This window comes from Psammomys obesus, unplaced genomic scaffold (assembly GCF_907164565.1).
Source record: "Psammomys obesus unplaced genomic scaffold, mPsaObe1.curated_primary_1811, whole genome shotgun sequence".
Taxonomy (NCBI): Eukaryota; Metazoa; Chordata; class Mammalia; order Rodentia; family Muridae; genus Psammomys; species Psammomys obesus.
The window spans coordinates 11,789,086-11,805,738 of NW_026585504.1; the positions used below are offsets into that span (position 1 = coordinate 11,789,086).

Sequence of the window (16,653 nt, forward strand, 5' to 3'; positions counted from 1 at the left end):
GATAGTAAGGGGAACAGGGACTATTTCTGACAGGAACTCAATGGCAGGCTCTTTGACCTCCCCACCTCCCAAGGGAGGAGCAGTCCTGCTAGGCCACAGAGGGGGACTTTGCAGCCAGTCCTGAAGATACCTGATAAAACAGGGTCAGATGAAAGGGGAGGAGGTCCCCCCTATCAGTGGACTTGGAAAGGGGCAGGGAGGAGATGAGGGAGGGTTTGGGAGGGAATAAGGGAGGGGATACAATACAGCTGGGATACAAAGTTAATAAACTGTAACTAATAATAAATAAATAAAGAAAGAAAGAAAGAAAGAAAGAAAAGAAAATAACAACTGACAAGGCAAGAAAAGAACCTTCCATATCATAGTGTAATTAAAACATTAAATATGCAGAAGAACATGTATTGAATGCATTAAGAGAAATACCAAGTCACACATAAAGAAAGTCTCTTAAGAATAACAGCAGATTCTAATAGACACTTTAAATTTTGGGATAGCTTGGATTGGTCTATTTCAAATTCTGAAGGACAAATGCAACCTATAATACTTTACCCACCAAAATTATCTTCCAAAATTTAGAGAACAGCAAAACTTTCAATGACAACAACAGGCTAACGGAATTCATGAGCATGAAGTCAGATCTACAGAAGAAACTTAAAGGAATCCTTTCAACTAAAAAAAATAATAATAAATACATTGACAAGGCTACAGCAAATGAAAATAGGAAAACACCAAACACCACAAAGTCAACAAAATGGCAATGATTAATATTTTGTTTCAATGGTGACCTGAATATTAAGGGTTTCAATTTTCTAATCAAAAGACACAAAGTTTCAGATTGGGTTTCAAACCAAGATCCATCTATTTGTTGCAGCCAAGAAACACAATGTTATCAACTATAGAGCTAACCATAGGGGTAAGTGATAGAAAAAAAAAGATATGCAACTAGATGGAAAGAAGAAGCAGGAAGGCATCACTATTATGCTATTGTAATATATGACAAAGTTCTTCAAAAAAAAAGTCACTTCTTTATACAAATTAAGGATGCAGTTGGCCAAGAGGACATTACAATATTTAACATATACACACTGAATATGGTTACATTCACTTTCATACAACAAATACAGTTGAATACAGATATACAGATTAATGCCAAGACAATAATAGTGTGAGACTTGGTACTCTATTTTCTCCAATTTATAAAACCTTGACCTACAAACAGGAAAGAAAAACACAGAGAAATATCAAAGTCAAATTATATACCAAATGGACCTAAGAGACAGCTGAAGATCCCGCCCAAACACCAAGAATGCATATTCTTCTTACTCATGGACATTTTCTAAAATAGATCGCATACACAGAGAAAGCATCGATAAAGAGAGGAAATGTGAAATACTCACTTACATTTTCTCTGATCACAGTGGAATAAAACTAGGAATCAACAGAAAGAGAAACTGAAGAACATACACAAACTCAGGAGGATTAAGTAGCAAACTATAGGATAATTTATGTCATCTAAAATACTAAGAATTTGTTTTTAATTCATAGAATCTAATAAAAATGAAAACCCACCAAGATGCAAGACCATGGGCTACGATAAGTGCCGTCCTGAGGGGAGTTTCCAACGTGACTGCTCACCCTGGAAAGTCAGGGGCACCTCCCATAAGTGACGATGTCTCATGAGGCTTCCTAAAAGCAAGATTAAGCAAACTCAAAATATGTAGAAAGAAACGAACAGTTAAAACCAGGGCAGATTTAAGAAATGAAAATGAAAATAGGATCACACAAAAAAAAAAAATGAATGAAACAAAATTGATTCTTTGAAAAGACATAGCTATCAAATCCCTAGCTAACCTAATCTAAAGAAAGAGAGGACACAAATTAGGAAAATTAGAGATAAAATGAAGACATTAGAATATATACCAATGAGGTTCAGAAAACCCATTAGAACCTTTCTTAAAATTCAAAATATCATTAGTGCATACTACTATATTGGGAACTCTCTAAGAAATGAATGAATTTCTAGATACATATGACTTACTGAAATTAAATCAAGATGGTATAAACAATTTAAATAGATCTTTAACAGGCAATGAGATTAAGGTGGTATTTAAAAGAAATCTCCCATTTAAAAATAAAAATCTTGACCCAAATGTGTTCACAGCAGATCTTGTAAGTAGAGCACACACTGGTGCTTTTGGAACTATTCCATAAACAGACAGGGACAACACTGCTCTGACTAGTAACAGATTTTTCAACTTGACACATCCATGGTCATTTAGGAAGAGGGAACTTCAATTGAGAAAATATTTCCATCAGACTGTCCTATAGGCTTATATGTGTAACATTTTATTGATTGATTGATGTGGACAGTGCCACTCTTGGGCAGGCGGTGGTGCTTTGTTTAAGAAAGGTAGCTGAAGATGAGCCTGGGGAACAAGCCAATGGGCAGTATTGCTCCAGTCTTTGCTCCAGGTCCTGCTTCCATGTCCCTGCCCTGCACCTTGAGTTCCTTGCTAGGCTTTCATAGATTGGAATGCCAAATAATCCATTTCCTTCCTAGTTGTTTTTGGTAATGAAATTTACCACAGTAATAGAAAGCAACCTAACTCAATTATATGACTAAAAAAAGTATTACCTTGATATCAAAACCAGATAAAGACATCATAAAAGTTATAGAAAAATCTCCCCTGATGGACATAGATGCAAAAATTCTCATCTACATAAGTATAAACTGAAGAAAGGATGCATCCAAAGGCTGGAGAGATAGCTGAGAGGTTAGGAGCACTGGCTGTCCTCCCAAAGGTCCTGAGTTCAATTCCCAGCAAGCACATGTGGCTCACAACCATCTATAAGAGAGATTTGGGGGCCTCTTCTTGCACGCAGGCACACATGCAGGCACTGAATAAATAAATAAGCAAACAAATAAACAAATATTTTTAAAAAAGAATCCAAAAGACCATCCACCATAATCATTGGCTTCATTCCAGAGATGTAAGGTTGGTCCAGCACAGATAAATTAATACATGTAATATATCACATAAATGTTCATCTTAGCATATGAGAAAAGGCTGTTGACAAAAATTCAACGTTCCTTCATGACAAAATCTCAAAGAGACTGGGAGTAAAGATACTATATCTCAACATAATAAAGGCTACATGTGACAAATCGATAGCCAACATTTTATTTTAGCAGGGAAAATTCAAAGCATTTCCAGTAAAATCATGATAAGCTATCTATTTTCCGCACTCATTCAATACAGTGGTTTCATAGAGAGATTTAAAGAGAAATATGACAAGAAAGGGAAATACAGAAGAAAGAGACAGCTGGGAGGCAAGAAGTTTCTCTTCAGAGGACGACTACAGACATGAGAATCCAATTATTTAGGAAAAGCTTTAGGCGGTAAGTAAAAATTTTATCAGTGTTTCTGGGTCACACCTCTGGAGTGGGTAATAATGCTAATGATAAATACTAGAAATGAAAGTATTTTGTGGCAAATGAAAGGCCTTTAAGCACTAAGTCTTCTAGAATTTGGTTTCATCGGCCATCTCTAAATTAGGGAAGGTAACCGTATTCTTTGCCTTGGATTTTGGAGTGTTTTTCATGATCATAGTCTCACAGAATGTTATGGAACATGACTGAAAAAAGTGTAAGAAGACTGAGAACTGCTAGGCCAGAGCAGGTCAAGTGTACCGTCTTCCACGCTGTTGTCCTCCTTGAGTACTGCATGGTACATACTAGGCACGTGTAAACAGTGTGTTTCCCAAACAAGGGCTTATTATATCAACCAATACCTCCTGAGATTTGGGTCTTAAAACACAAATATTGAGCAATACTCCTCTCCACAGCTGCCTCTTTTCTCCCTACATCAGTGGTTCCGTGAACAATGCTGTCATTGAAAATGAATCATCTCTCAACACTATCACAAAGAAAATGCAAATAGGTATTATTACACCCCGCTGGTATTTGAAATTGTGTCTGATACCTGACTTATTAATTCCTTTTTTTACAATAGTTTAACGCATATAAAGAAGCATGTGATTTCTACCATTTATATGCTATCATAAAAATGATGATTATGTCTTTTAACAGAAAATGTTCTCTTCAGATTTATGACTTGAAACTGGCATGGAGGAACTATACAAGTTTTAGAATTCTTGCCACAAAGGTTAGGAGAAATGGAATCAATGTCGTTATTAGGATGTTAGGGGCCCACTTCAAAGCTAGTCTTTGCCAGCATTGAGCCACACTTGGGGGAAATATTTGACATTGTGTTTTTATGTGAATGACAAGTTGGAGACTCTGCCCTCTTTGGGAAGTACGCACCAGGGATGTGTTTTTATGCAACAAAGAAAATGTCGGTAAAAGATCAAAATCTATCTTCATGTATTTCCTCTTGTTTCCATGGTTTTAACTAGCAACTCAAGAAAAAATTTTTACCTCCAATAGTCTTCATGTTTTTTCCCTCCTTATTTAGATGTTATTATTTAAGGTCTTCACACACCCCACATTTTTTGGTTCAGGTAATCAAAATACCTCCATGTGGGGTTCTGATTATCAAATCTGACTGCACTATGTTTTTCTTTATGTAAGAAACCTGGCAGGTTCTGATCAAATGGGTGGTGTTCATCAGCAACACCCCCCGCCCCCGCCACACACAAAGTAATTGTTATAACTCTCTCATTCAGGGATCACAGTCCCCACTAATGCTAAAGAACAGAAACCAAATCTTAGTGTATACATTTTGGAAACCTTAAAAAAAAATAGAAAAATGGCTTTCAAGAAATGGGCAAATGGACAAAGCACAAATTCATCAGCCCATGCAGTGTCTTTAAGAAGTATCTCATAGGATTTCTCTCTGAGTCCTATAAAATGCTGACACCTAGAAACACACAGCCAGGAATCATTAGAAGTAAGACCAGATGTTCACTGGGCTGCAAGTAGAACAGAGCCCAGCTTATGCACTGAAGAAAAAGAATCCCTTCTTAACTCTAACCTGTCATCATATTTTGTAAGGAAAACTCCTTTCTATTCAAATCCAGTTACTTTCTGAATTCCTGAAGATGAAGAAGAACACAAAATCACACTAGAGCTGTGCCTAGGGACCAGATGATGCTAAATCACGCTCTTGAGCTAACTCTTCTTTCACAAGAGGCCCTCATTCGTCCATTAGCTTCCTAGCTGAACATAGATGCTCAAGACCGGATTCACATTTCCTGTTCAGGCATATTGTCTTTCCCTGCCAGTAGGTTCTAGGGGTGATGTTCCCTTCAGGGCTCTCCAGCTCTGCTGTACCACTTGGTCTGCCCTGAGAAGTACTCACACATAGATGAATAAATCAGTCAAATCATAAATCAGTGAACCAATGGCTGGGCATTTATTCTTACTTATTTTCATTGAATCATCAATGCACATACTGCAATTCGATGAAGATCTAGGAGAGATCCAAATGTCATTTAATTAAAAACTTCTGTACCTTGATCTGTACATCTGTAGAAGGCATAGAAATCACTGTGCTGCATTATTTTTCATAACAAGCTTCCTTTTTTTTTCACTTAGAATGTATGAACCATTTAGTATCTTTGTTATATTTTAAATTCTTGCTTTTTACATTTCTAAGGTAGATACAATTTGTGTTGCTTTTCTATAAATTAAGGAAAATAGGGTTTGCACGGTCCCAAAAGTTAGTGTTGCTTTTTAAGTTATTTCACCTTTTGTTCGTGCTCACAGTAAGAATATTTGGAAACAGTATCGGCAAACTCTAGTAGATTTTAGATACTGTTTATCCCCAAAATATGCTCATACACACACTTGTGCAGGAAAAAAAAAGCAAGACTGTGAAAAAATAAAATTAAAGTTTGTTTGCCAGGCCCCCTAAGTCTGAAGAAAAATCCATACTTTAATTTGTTACTGCAATGGTGAATATTTCCTACACATCAAGACAGACTCTAAGATATCTAAAACATGAAGTACAATTTTTCACTTGAGGAAAAAAATTGATTCTTTGATTCTGTGAATTTGTAGTTGCTGTTTTCTTTAGGATCTCATTGAAAGGTCTAATTGCAGTATATGTTTCTTTGATGAGGACTTGGGATTTCATTAGACGAGGTCCCAGGTGGGTTGTCAAGTATGTTATTAGCTATGCTTTGACTAAGGAAGCAAGGAGACAGACGGAGAACAATTGTAAACACTCACAGAGTTCTAACGAGAAAAGCTATTTACTAGCAGCCCTTTTCCTTGTTAAGAATGCCTGACAGGGGGCATTTATCAATGGGGAAAGTCTGAATTGTAAGTTTTAAAGCCATAAAGTGATTATGAAATACGTACCTGCTCCCGTGAGGATCTCCATGTTGGGTCTGTAAAAGAGGCAATGCTAAGAAGGCTCTCTGTCCCCGCAGCGCTCTCTCACTGAGCGTTGATTGGAAATGTTCCCTTGAAAAGTAGGCGAGGGGCCCTCCAGCATCCTCTGAGATGTGCAGGAGCTATGCACACACACTGCCTTTCACGTGGCATCAATCACAGGCCCTGCACACACATTGTTCTTGACTCAGAGTCAACATCAGGTCCTGCAAACGCACTGCCCAGGACTCAGAGCCAACCCCTAAACATGGCATACATACTACCACTGTCTTAGAGTCGGTCATAAGCATTGCACAGATATTGTTCATGATTCAGTCAACTGTAGGCCTTGTGTGTGCAGTACCTATGACTCAGATCAACTCCGAAGCCTGTACACATATGATCCTTGACTCAGAATCAACCCAAATCCTGCACATTTTCCATGGCTCAGAGCCAACTGTAGGCACTCCAAACATACTGTCCTTGAGCAAGAGTTAATCCCCAACACTACATACACACACACATGTTGCTCATATCTTAAGTCAATCTGAAGCACTGAATACACATTGACCACAGCTGAACATCAGCTCCAATCGCTCAATATATATTATTCATGACTCAAGTCAACAATAAGCACTTCAAAAACATCCTTGTGATCCGAAAGCCAACCCTGAACACTGCACTCTCATCACCCATGACTTAGTATTAACTCTAATCACTCACACACACACATTACCTATGACGGCGTCAACTCATACGCTGCACACAGGTTATTGTGACTCAGGGTGAACAGAAGGCACGTGAGCTATGCTTGCATCTCTTGTTTTTAAAAAAGGTGGGGTCCTCACCTTTTACTTATAAAGCTTTTTAGCCTAGTGGTCTTTCCCTCTCACCCTCAACTATTTCCTTTGAGGATCGGCCTTCCATCTCATTTGAGTTATTGTGATGATAATGTCTCCTTTAAGATGATTATTTGTTTAAAGTTCAAGCTAATAAAAATAACTTGTCCCATAAAATAATATTCCAGAGAGTGGAACAACATTTCAGGATGTTAATTGCTCATGTTGCCAGGCCATCCATGAAACATATGCCAAAAATGCTCTGAAAGGTTCCAGAATGCCTCATGTAGCTATAAATCTTTTACAGGTACGATTATGTGAGAACAGAAATACAAAAAAAGCGCATCCAACAGCTGGAGTCAGATGGTTTACTCAAGTAAAAGTATGAAATTAGATTCAAATGAACTTAATTAAAAGGAGGAGGGGCACCCAATTTAATGTGGACATTCATCACACCCTCATTCAAGTTTTTTTCTAACTCCAGAAGAGCAATACTGCCTGAGCACCGAAGCTGGCTGAAGCCTCTAATGAAGTGTGAAAGGATGAGCACACAGGCACAGCCAGGCAGCGAGTGTTCTCTTTTCTCTCTGCTCCTCTAATGACACAGAATATATAGTTGTTTTAAAAAGACAGGGCCAGTCAGGAAACTGAGCTTGGAGACTTATCTGTTTCAATTGTCTCTGTCACTTCACATTTAATCGTACACATTTCATCACTTAAAGATGGCAGTTATTAAGTCTGTTTTTTAATGTAATGATAGATGAGACAAATAGCAATATACAATGTGAGGAGGGAGAGAGGGGGAAGAAAGAGAGGGATGGAGGGTGATAGCTAGAGAGGAGAGGGAAGAAGAGAGGAGAGGAGGGGAGAGGAGAGGAGGGGAAAGGAGAGGAGGGGAAAGGAGACGAGGGGAGAGGAGAGCAAGAAGGTGCTAATTTTAAACCACTTCTCTTCTGGTTTTTAGCCTCAAAGAAAATAAGCAAAAATACATAAACAAATAAACAAATGGCCTCTTTAGCCTTATTGTTTATCAGCAATGTTCTTTTTCCCAATTCTTAATTTTCTTAAATGTCTGTTGGGGAAGGAAGATTAATAAAATCATAAGCAAGAAATGAAATGTTTATAATTATATGAAAACAAAAGAATTTTATTTTGTTGAATTTTAGGTGATGGAGAGATTCTGGAAAGCACACAAATTAGGTGCCTATGTTGTCCCTTGCCAGGCCCATGTATGTAATTGGGTACTGGTAAACATTGGACCTGTGAAAACATCATGTCACCAGCTCCCACCAGCTCACCTTTCACATCCACTCTTTAAGAATTTATCTAGATTTGTCATCCATATCATTGTCCCCTTTTCTTCAGAGCTTCCACATCCAAGGAAGGCTCCTACGACGTCCCCATCCCAACCAGGAAACTAACACAGTGCACACTGAATTTTGAGAAAATTAAGGCTGCAAATTCTTCAATAAAAAGATGGCACAAACATTCAACATGGCCAGAAAAAAAGAAACAAACAAAAATGTGAAAAATCATGTAATAAACTAAAGCGAAAGAAAGTCAAGGAGTGGATGATAAAATGTACTAAATTACATTTACTGAATGCTCATTATTTACAGCACCTTTATGTTAGGGTAGTAAGACAAAGCAAACAGAGAGAGAGAGAGAGAGAGAGAAAGTCATACGACACTCAAAATCTCACCCATTTTCCTATTTGATGCACACACCTTATTTTATACTAGCCTCTTGGTTTTAGGATTTTTTTGTGTGTGTGGTTTTATTGTCCACTTTCTTCTTAAAGTGGACTTTCATAGTCACATTTGCATTTCATGATTATCAATAACTGAAGCCCTGAAAAATCTCGACTTTAAAAACTCCATTTTATAATTAAGATTCCCCTTATTCTGATAGTAAGTACCTAAGCCCTTTAATGTCGAACATAGATGCCATCATTTCTGTGTCACTACCATAAAATCCTCTCAGGATAGTCTTCCATACTTCCTCTTATGTCATCGTAGCTCCTTTACCAGGTCGCTGTACTTCCCAGGTAAAACTTTGACCCCTATTAAGTCATACAGGAGGCCCCTCTGTGCCTGGGCTGGGTAAGCCTAATGTGTCAGATGCTAGACAGATCATCAAAACAGAACTTGTTCTATCATTGCCTAACTACCCTCACTTCCCCTCTTTCTAAAGATAACGCTTTTACTATCTTTTTCAAGGTCAGATTCTCTACCTACACACAGATCCCTACCCTCTGCCTTCTTAAAAACACCCATGGTGGTATACCCAACTGTTCCTGTCCCTGGCCAAACCATACTTGCTCTGCTTATGTCTGGATACTTTGTGTCTGCTCCTTCAGTTCCTATGTTGACAGCCCCAAGGTGAGGGCTTTGGCAGCTGAGTCATTTGGGAGTGATTAAATGATCTCTGACAAATTTTCTCTCTTAAACCGATCTCACTTAAATTTCCTTAAGTTGTTGGGTTTTTTGTTTTGTTTTATTTGTTTGTTTGGGTTTTGTTTGTTTTATAGGACCTGCTTTCCTCTTCAGTGCCTTTGCATGTTCTGTGCTCTGTGCCTGCTGCAGTCTTTTCTGGATATCTGCCTGGTCTGGACCCTCCTGCCCTTCAAGTCTTTCCTCTATCTTTCAAGAGATATCTATGTAGACAGGCTTCATACAGGCCACTCTGGAAAAGTCAAATCCCCATGACCTCACCACCTCCTTTTACATCTTTTCCCTTCCCACTTACTGATACACATATATCTGACATGTAGATAAATGACAAAGATATGTCCTGTGTATTTCAGATAGGTTTCTCTTGTCCATCAGAACCTTCAGGAAGACAGAGATTTCTATCTGCATGGTTTAGTTCAGTATTCCAAGTATAAAACAATACTTTGCAAAGCCTAGTTGGTGATCAATAAACATTCATTCAGTGAATGATACAGGAAAAGCTAGATCTGTAAAAGTCTGTAGTAAGATAAAGCATATAGTTAAGCACATCTTTTACATGTGCTAACATATCATTTTACTCTGAGATCTCCCTCTGGTGAAATAGGGGTTTGAGAGGAGTCCCAATATATGATGGTTTCCCCAGTAATTTGTTAATAGTGTGGCAACATAGCTCAGTGAGGATACAACAGCCCTAAAAGTCAAAACAAATCCGTGAACGACTCTAAGGCTACTGCTTTACTTTAGCAGAAGTTACTTATTGGGTATATCTTACCCTTTTGGTAACCTCTAAAGGTTTCACTTTTAATATCTCCTTTTTATTTCTTTCTTAAACATGTTCTTTCTTGTCCTCTCCCTTTTTCTAAAGCTTGGCCAGATAGGTGAAGTGTTTCATGTGCATGTAGAGATAGGTTGAGTCAGAAAGTAAAGCCCGTACCATCTCATAAGGAGTCTGAGCAAGTCTTTCTGGCTGTCATTAGGATATATTATAGTGTGCTTATCTAATGCATGTTTCTCAGCTTGTCTTGACCATTGCATTTCCAATAAAAATAAAAATAAAAAAATACAACTAACAAAAAACTCCGACACATACCATAGAGCTCATATAAAATGTTTTCTAGTAACATATTTTTATAAAGTAGCTTTAGAAATTTAATTAGAAATCTTTCTGGTGGCTGATAAGACAACAAATATTAAAAAGCTGTTCCTCCCATTCCCCCTTAGTTCAGTAGCATCCTTCACTCAAACAGATTGCTTTCTATCAGAGGCTCTCAATCTAAAGAATTTCCCTCAGTCAACCTGCTTTTATGCCATCTTACCAGCTGCAAAACTTGAGAAAAAAAAAAAAGAAAAAGAAAATTCACTTTTGACTTTATTATACCAGGAAAAGAATCGAAGTGATAGCTGAAGACTTTGAAGAAATGGTTGCTCCCTGATTCTTTCTTTAGCCATTCTGATCAGCTGCAAAATAGCTATGGGTTACTGGAACAGAAAAGCTGTTTCTGGAGTTTCTTTGAAATGTCAATGAAAAGAGCTGAGGCTTTAGAGAGCAACTGGATTTCCACTGGCATGTTTTCACTCATGATCCTGCTCTTGGGAAGGGTCCTAGAAGGTATCAGCTTCCTTTCCCTTCTCTGATTATCTCTCCCCTTCACTCTGACTTTGTATAGAAGAAAAACCAATTATTGGGGGGGAAAGTGCTCATTGAGTTGGAAACGCTATAAATAAAAAAGTTTCAAATCATCCAAATTCTAAGAAAACTGACTCACTGATTCTTAGTAGTATGATTGACCACGATGATAATAATCATGACATCAATTTTCTGGCTAATTGGGTTAGTTACAGTCACATGGAAACGTAGGTGCTGTACATCAGGACATTTCCTCCCACTTCATTCTCATAACTTTCCCTGGTTGTTCCTGTAGATTAGCTTCAGAGTTGTGTTAGCCAAAGTAGGCTCAAAGTTGCTATGGCACAGAATGGGCTATAGCCAGGATTTAAGAGAAGACTAAATCTTTATGAGAAGAAATTCCTACAGATGCAGGTAGAATTGAACAGATGTGAAAGCAAAACCGAGGTTTTCATTTGTTTAAGGGTTGGAGACAGATAAGGGAACCATTCTGGAGGATGGTAATACATATAGGTGAACATATTTATAACTGGAGACCCCTGGGAAAATGTACAAGTTTTATTCCTGCAAATGGGAATGGATGATATTACTGGCTGGTATTTCCTATGTCAGCCAATTCCTCTGACCCACAGCCATTATGTTAACGTTCTTTTCCAGAACACTGGATTAAAATCTGGACCACTTGTGCTTAACTTCATCCATTATTCATAGACCTTGATTGCTTCTGACATTAGTATATGAACGAGGAGGCCTAGAAGATATTCCAAGCTTTGTGTAGTTATTGAAATTTCCTGCTTATCATTTAGGTATATTTTTCTAACAATTGTAGCTTCATTGCTTAAGGATATATGATCAGCAGTTCTTTGTAGAGACAAACAGTATAGTGTGCTCAGGCAATTTTTTTTTTTTTTTTTTTTTTTTACCTGACACCAGCCCCCACAATTTATATTGATTATCTTCAGCATCTGTAATGAAATGGAGTCTGAGAGTAAACTCAGGGCTTGGGGGGGGTGTTGTTTGTCTTGCGGAGCAAACACTTGAAGCAGGATTTATGGAATCAGAGGGCTGGGGGTCAATAGCTTAAAAAAAATACCCTGAAATGTAAACAGGCAGAGCACTTTTGAGCTGTGAAGGAGACTGATGGGGTGGGGAGGATGGCCAGCAGGAAGACAACTGAAGACTGGCTTTGGAAAATGGTCCACATCTGAAAGGAATTAAGAGAGTAGTGGGTCTGAGAAAGTCCAATTCTCCTGAAACTTCAACCCCTGAGACCTCCTTTTTCCCATTTCCTGACAGGGATCACACAGTAAACATTTCCTTCGAAGTCTCCCATGTTCTCATCTTAGCTGTGATTCTAGAATACTGAAATTGGAATCACTTTGGTAAACACCAAGGACAATTCACAGATAATTTGGGGGGTGGGGGGAGATAGAGTGATTAGCTTTTGTTGTTAGCATAATTCAGTGAAGAAAGTCAAAAGTATTTGCGCTCAGAGCAACTGCAAAGCTACACCCCGGCCTGAAGAAAATTCAGTTCTGCCATAGCTCAGTCTGTGATGATCAAAGGTTCTAGGGCTAAATCCCGGGTGTGGTGATTTTAATCTCCTCAAAGTGTTTCTTGTTTACTTTTCTCCAGGTAATTCTTCAAAAGAGTAAGATTAGTATTAAGCCTAGTTTTATAGACAAATCTCAACATTTAAGGAATATTTAAAATCCAGAAGCAAGGGAGTAAAAATCTCTTCAGCTAAGTCAGACAAGGTTTCAGGATTTGGGTAGAGGCCTGGGTAAGGCCATGGTAAGGTTCCTCCTCTCTGCCGTCAGCATCTAGACAGCCTTTCTCAAATAATCCTGTCTTGTCATCAGTGTCATTACATCACAGATGTGGAACCAGAAGATGTTGTTCTTGGCTCTCCGAAAAGATAGAAGCTCTAGGCTACATTTATGGTACCCTCCCCATATCCTTATGCAAATCTTTAGCATAATATTTAAAACATCTTTGGTAGATCCTCTTTTTTGGGGGGTGGGGTTTGAGATAGGGTTTCTCTGTGTAGCCTGGACTCTACTTGTAGACCAGGCTGGCCTTGACCTCACAGAGATCTGCTTGCCTCTGCCTCCCTGATTGCTGGGATTCCTGGTGTGTGCCGCCACGTCCTTCTAAATCTTCTTTCTTCATAAAAAGGAAACAGAAACAACAACAACAACAACAACAACAAAAAATAGAGCTCAGAGCTCAGAAGACTGTGTGGTTCTAAAGTTATTTATGGAACATTTTCATAGAGGTTTATGGTTTCATTAAGGCCAATAGATAATATATCCTTTCTCTCCCTTCTTCCCTTCTTCCCTCCCTCCTTCCTTCCCTCTCCTCTCTCACCCTCCATGCCTCATTCTAATGATTGCCTTTTCTTGCTCTTTCAGATTTTTAGAAAGCCTGTTCAGCTTAATTGCTGACTCTTCTAGGATCTAAGATAGTGTTTGTGTATGTGTGTGTTTAATTAAAATGTTATTACAAGGAACTTGCAAATAAAAAACATCATGAGCTAAAATCAACCAGACCCAAAGTCCGTCTATCTCAAGTTAGAACAACCATTCTGAAGGTCTGGAGCTTCAAGTTAAGACTTTACATTTATCATGGGTGTATTTTTGGTGGTACATAGGTGTATAAGAATGTATTAAATAGTATCTACAGTTGAATGACACTCTGGTTAAAATGTTTACTTAAACACTACATTGAGATAAGGAAACCATAACTCACGTGTGGAGAAAATAAGGGTTTGGTAGTACCTCCTAGGAAGCAGAGCTAAGTCATTTAATAAAATATGAAAGGCCTTTTCCTTTTTCCTTTCCTTTTTTTCTTTTTCAAAAGGACCATGACTTTTGGATATAAGACCTCATAACGGAAGTCAGTAAGATAGTTCAGGGGGTAAACGCATGTGCCCTCAAACCCGGTGCAACCTGAGTTCTACCACTTGAGCCCACATGACGGAAGGAAAGCAGTGACTCCAATAAGTTGTTCACAACCCTTCTGATAAGGGACCACACACACACACACACACACACACACACACACACACACACACGACAAAAACAAACGATAGCTAGCTATATAAATGTTAAAAAAATAAACATGTTCTGTAAAGTTGTATTGCCAGTTCTAGTATCAGTTTAAATAATGCCTCTTCTAGCTTCCCGTGTTTTCATCGATTTCTTACTGTTCACAGGCAGTCTTTAAGGACACAAGCATTAAAGCACGCGTGTGTTATTGTAACAACATAAGTGAATCAAGTAGCAGACAATGGGAGAGGAGCATACTTAAAAGCTAACGATGTCTAATCCATTGCTTCCAAGTTCAAAGATACAAACCTACGCCTGTTGTATAAGAATGCCCAACGAGATGGCGAGAATCACAGCCTGGCCCATGTACCACAGACATGCTGCTAGGCATCGTGAAAGTGCAGACTCAGAAGAGTACAGAAGCCATTTTAAACGGTATTCTTCAGAGAACCAGATGTGTTGAGGATAGCCTCACACTATGAAGATCAGTCTCAACTTGGAGTGGATAAGTAAATGTGATGGCAACTGAAATAGGTTGAGCATTCGCTTGTGGCATGATGACTTGCCCACTTCATGTTAGAATGTATACAGTTACTGTGACTCCATCTATGAACATTGTAAATATTTAGTTGCTGATGTTTTCAGCATTTATTCCTTGGCATCAGATCTAAGAGTGTATCTGTATATGTGGGTACATGTACATGTAAACAAACACACGTAGGAGTGAAAGACTTACATGTTTAATGCCATCTTTCAATAACAAGATTTGAGCTCATCTGCTGATATCTACAACATTACAGCTTTGCTTTGAAGTTGCGGCACACAGATGTGCCTCTATTGGCAGCAAGTGTCCAGTGTGTAGGCCACGCCTTATGCAATCACTTAATTAACTACAGATTTCATTCCCTCACAACCCAACCTCAAGACTCATGATAAGGATGCGACTGTCCCCTATAGAGCTTAAAACAGCCACTTCCCCCTTTCTTCCAGTGACACTCTGTGCTCTGACCACTCATACCTCAGCTCAGTTGAAAGAGCTCACTGTCAGAGGTGAAAACCATGTGCTCTTCTTGGTCCAACTGTATAGCATAAGGAACTATAGCTATTACTTAGTTTCCCTATTTATCTTCAGCCTAACAATACTCTGTTCAATGTCTGAGGACTAATTATGGATTTCTCTTATGTTTTCTTTGGTTTTCCTAAGGTAATTAACAGGAAAAAAAATGTATTGAAACGTATTTCCCTAAATAATTTCATTTCACATCTTGTACAAAAAGCCAGAATTTGGTAACATTTTCTGTCTTTTGTTGTTATATCTTTAAATCTTACCGCTGCAAGCAAATGTGAAAATCCTTAAATTGCTGGCCTCAGAGTTCCCATGTCAACTGGCATCTGCTCAGGTTGGAGATCCTGCCAAAAGTCAAAGAAAAACATTTATGAGACAGAGCCTGATGGCTGATTATTTAATCCTGTGTGTCCAGCACTGCCAGCGAGCGTGGGTTGTGAAAGCCTGCCCCTGCTTTATAATAAGCCCTCTTACACCCAGCTGAATGTAGTGTACCAATGGAAGCTTCCCTGTGCTCTAATAAGGGACCAATTATTGATCTTCACCTAGATGTTCCCATTGAGACCAGGCATTCATGAATACAAACAGAAAAGAAAAATGGCACACTGCATAATTAGCTTTAATAAATAGGGGCATAATTTCTATGGAGAAAATAGTGGCCAATTTAATTTTAATGAGGACAAACAGGCTTCTGCTGAATAGTGCATAAGAGGTGTGGGGTCCGAAACACATTCAAGAGTCAAACTGAACAGCAACCTCCAAATTCCGACTCTTCTCTTGGGATGAACTTTGAAAAGTGGGGTGGGCTGCCTTGCTCTAACCACACTACTGGGATAGACAAATATGGACCCAGAAATGGACACACAGAAATGAAAGGAAAATGAATCTATGGGTAAACCTGAGAGTGCAAACCTTGAAGTTAGGATGGTGAGAAGTAATTTAATTAATGTACAAGCAGCTCTTGGGAAATACTTAAAAGACCAGATATACCTTATATTTAAAAATGAAGGGGTGCCTCAAGAGCCTGAAGAGATAGCTCAGTGGGTAGGGTGACTTCCACAGAAACATGCAGGCCAGTATTGAAACTTCAGTTCCCAGAGAAGGCTAGACATGGTACATGCTTATGACCTGAGTGTGGGAGGAAGGGACACAGACATATTTACCCAACATCCTAGCCAATCTGTGAGTACTAGGTCCAGTGAGGGGACCTTGATGGCACACACACTCACACACTCACACACACACACACACACACACACACACACACACACACACACACAC

At 38.7% G+C, this 16,653-nt stretch overlaps 1 protein-coding gene across 11 annotated transcripts in view; it reads right to left on the reverse strand.

Moving 5' to 3' along the window:
• Positions 1-16,653, reverse strand: part of Sema6d (semaphorin 6D) — a 563,349-nt gene that overhangs the window by 341,720 nt on the left and 204,976 nt on the right. For all 11 annotated transcript variants that reach the window (XM_055622156.1, XM_055621848.1, XM_055621771.1 and 8 more), the window contains exon 3: positions 15,636-15,716. The gene's annotated coding sequence lies outside the window, so the exon portion shown is untranslated. The remainder of the gene's footprint in view (positions 1-15,635; positions 15,717-16,653) is intronic.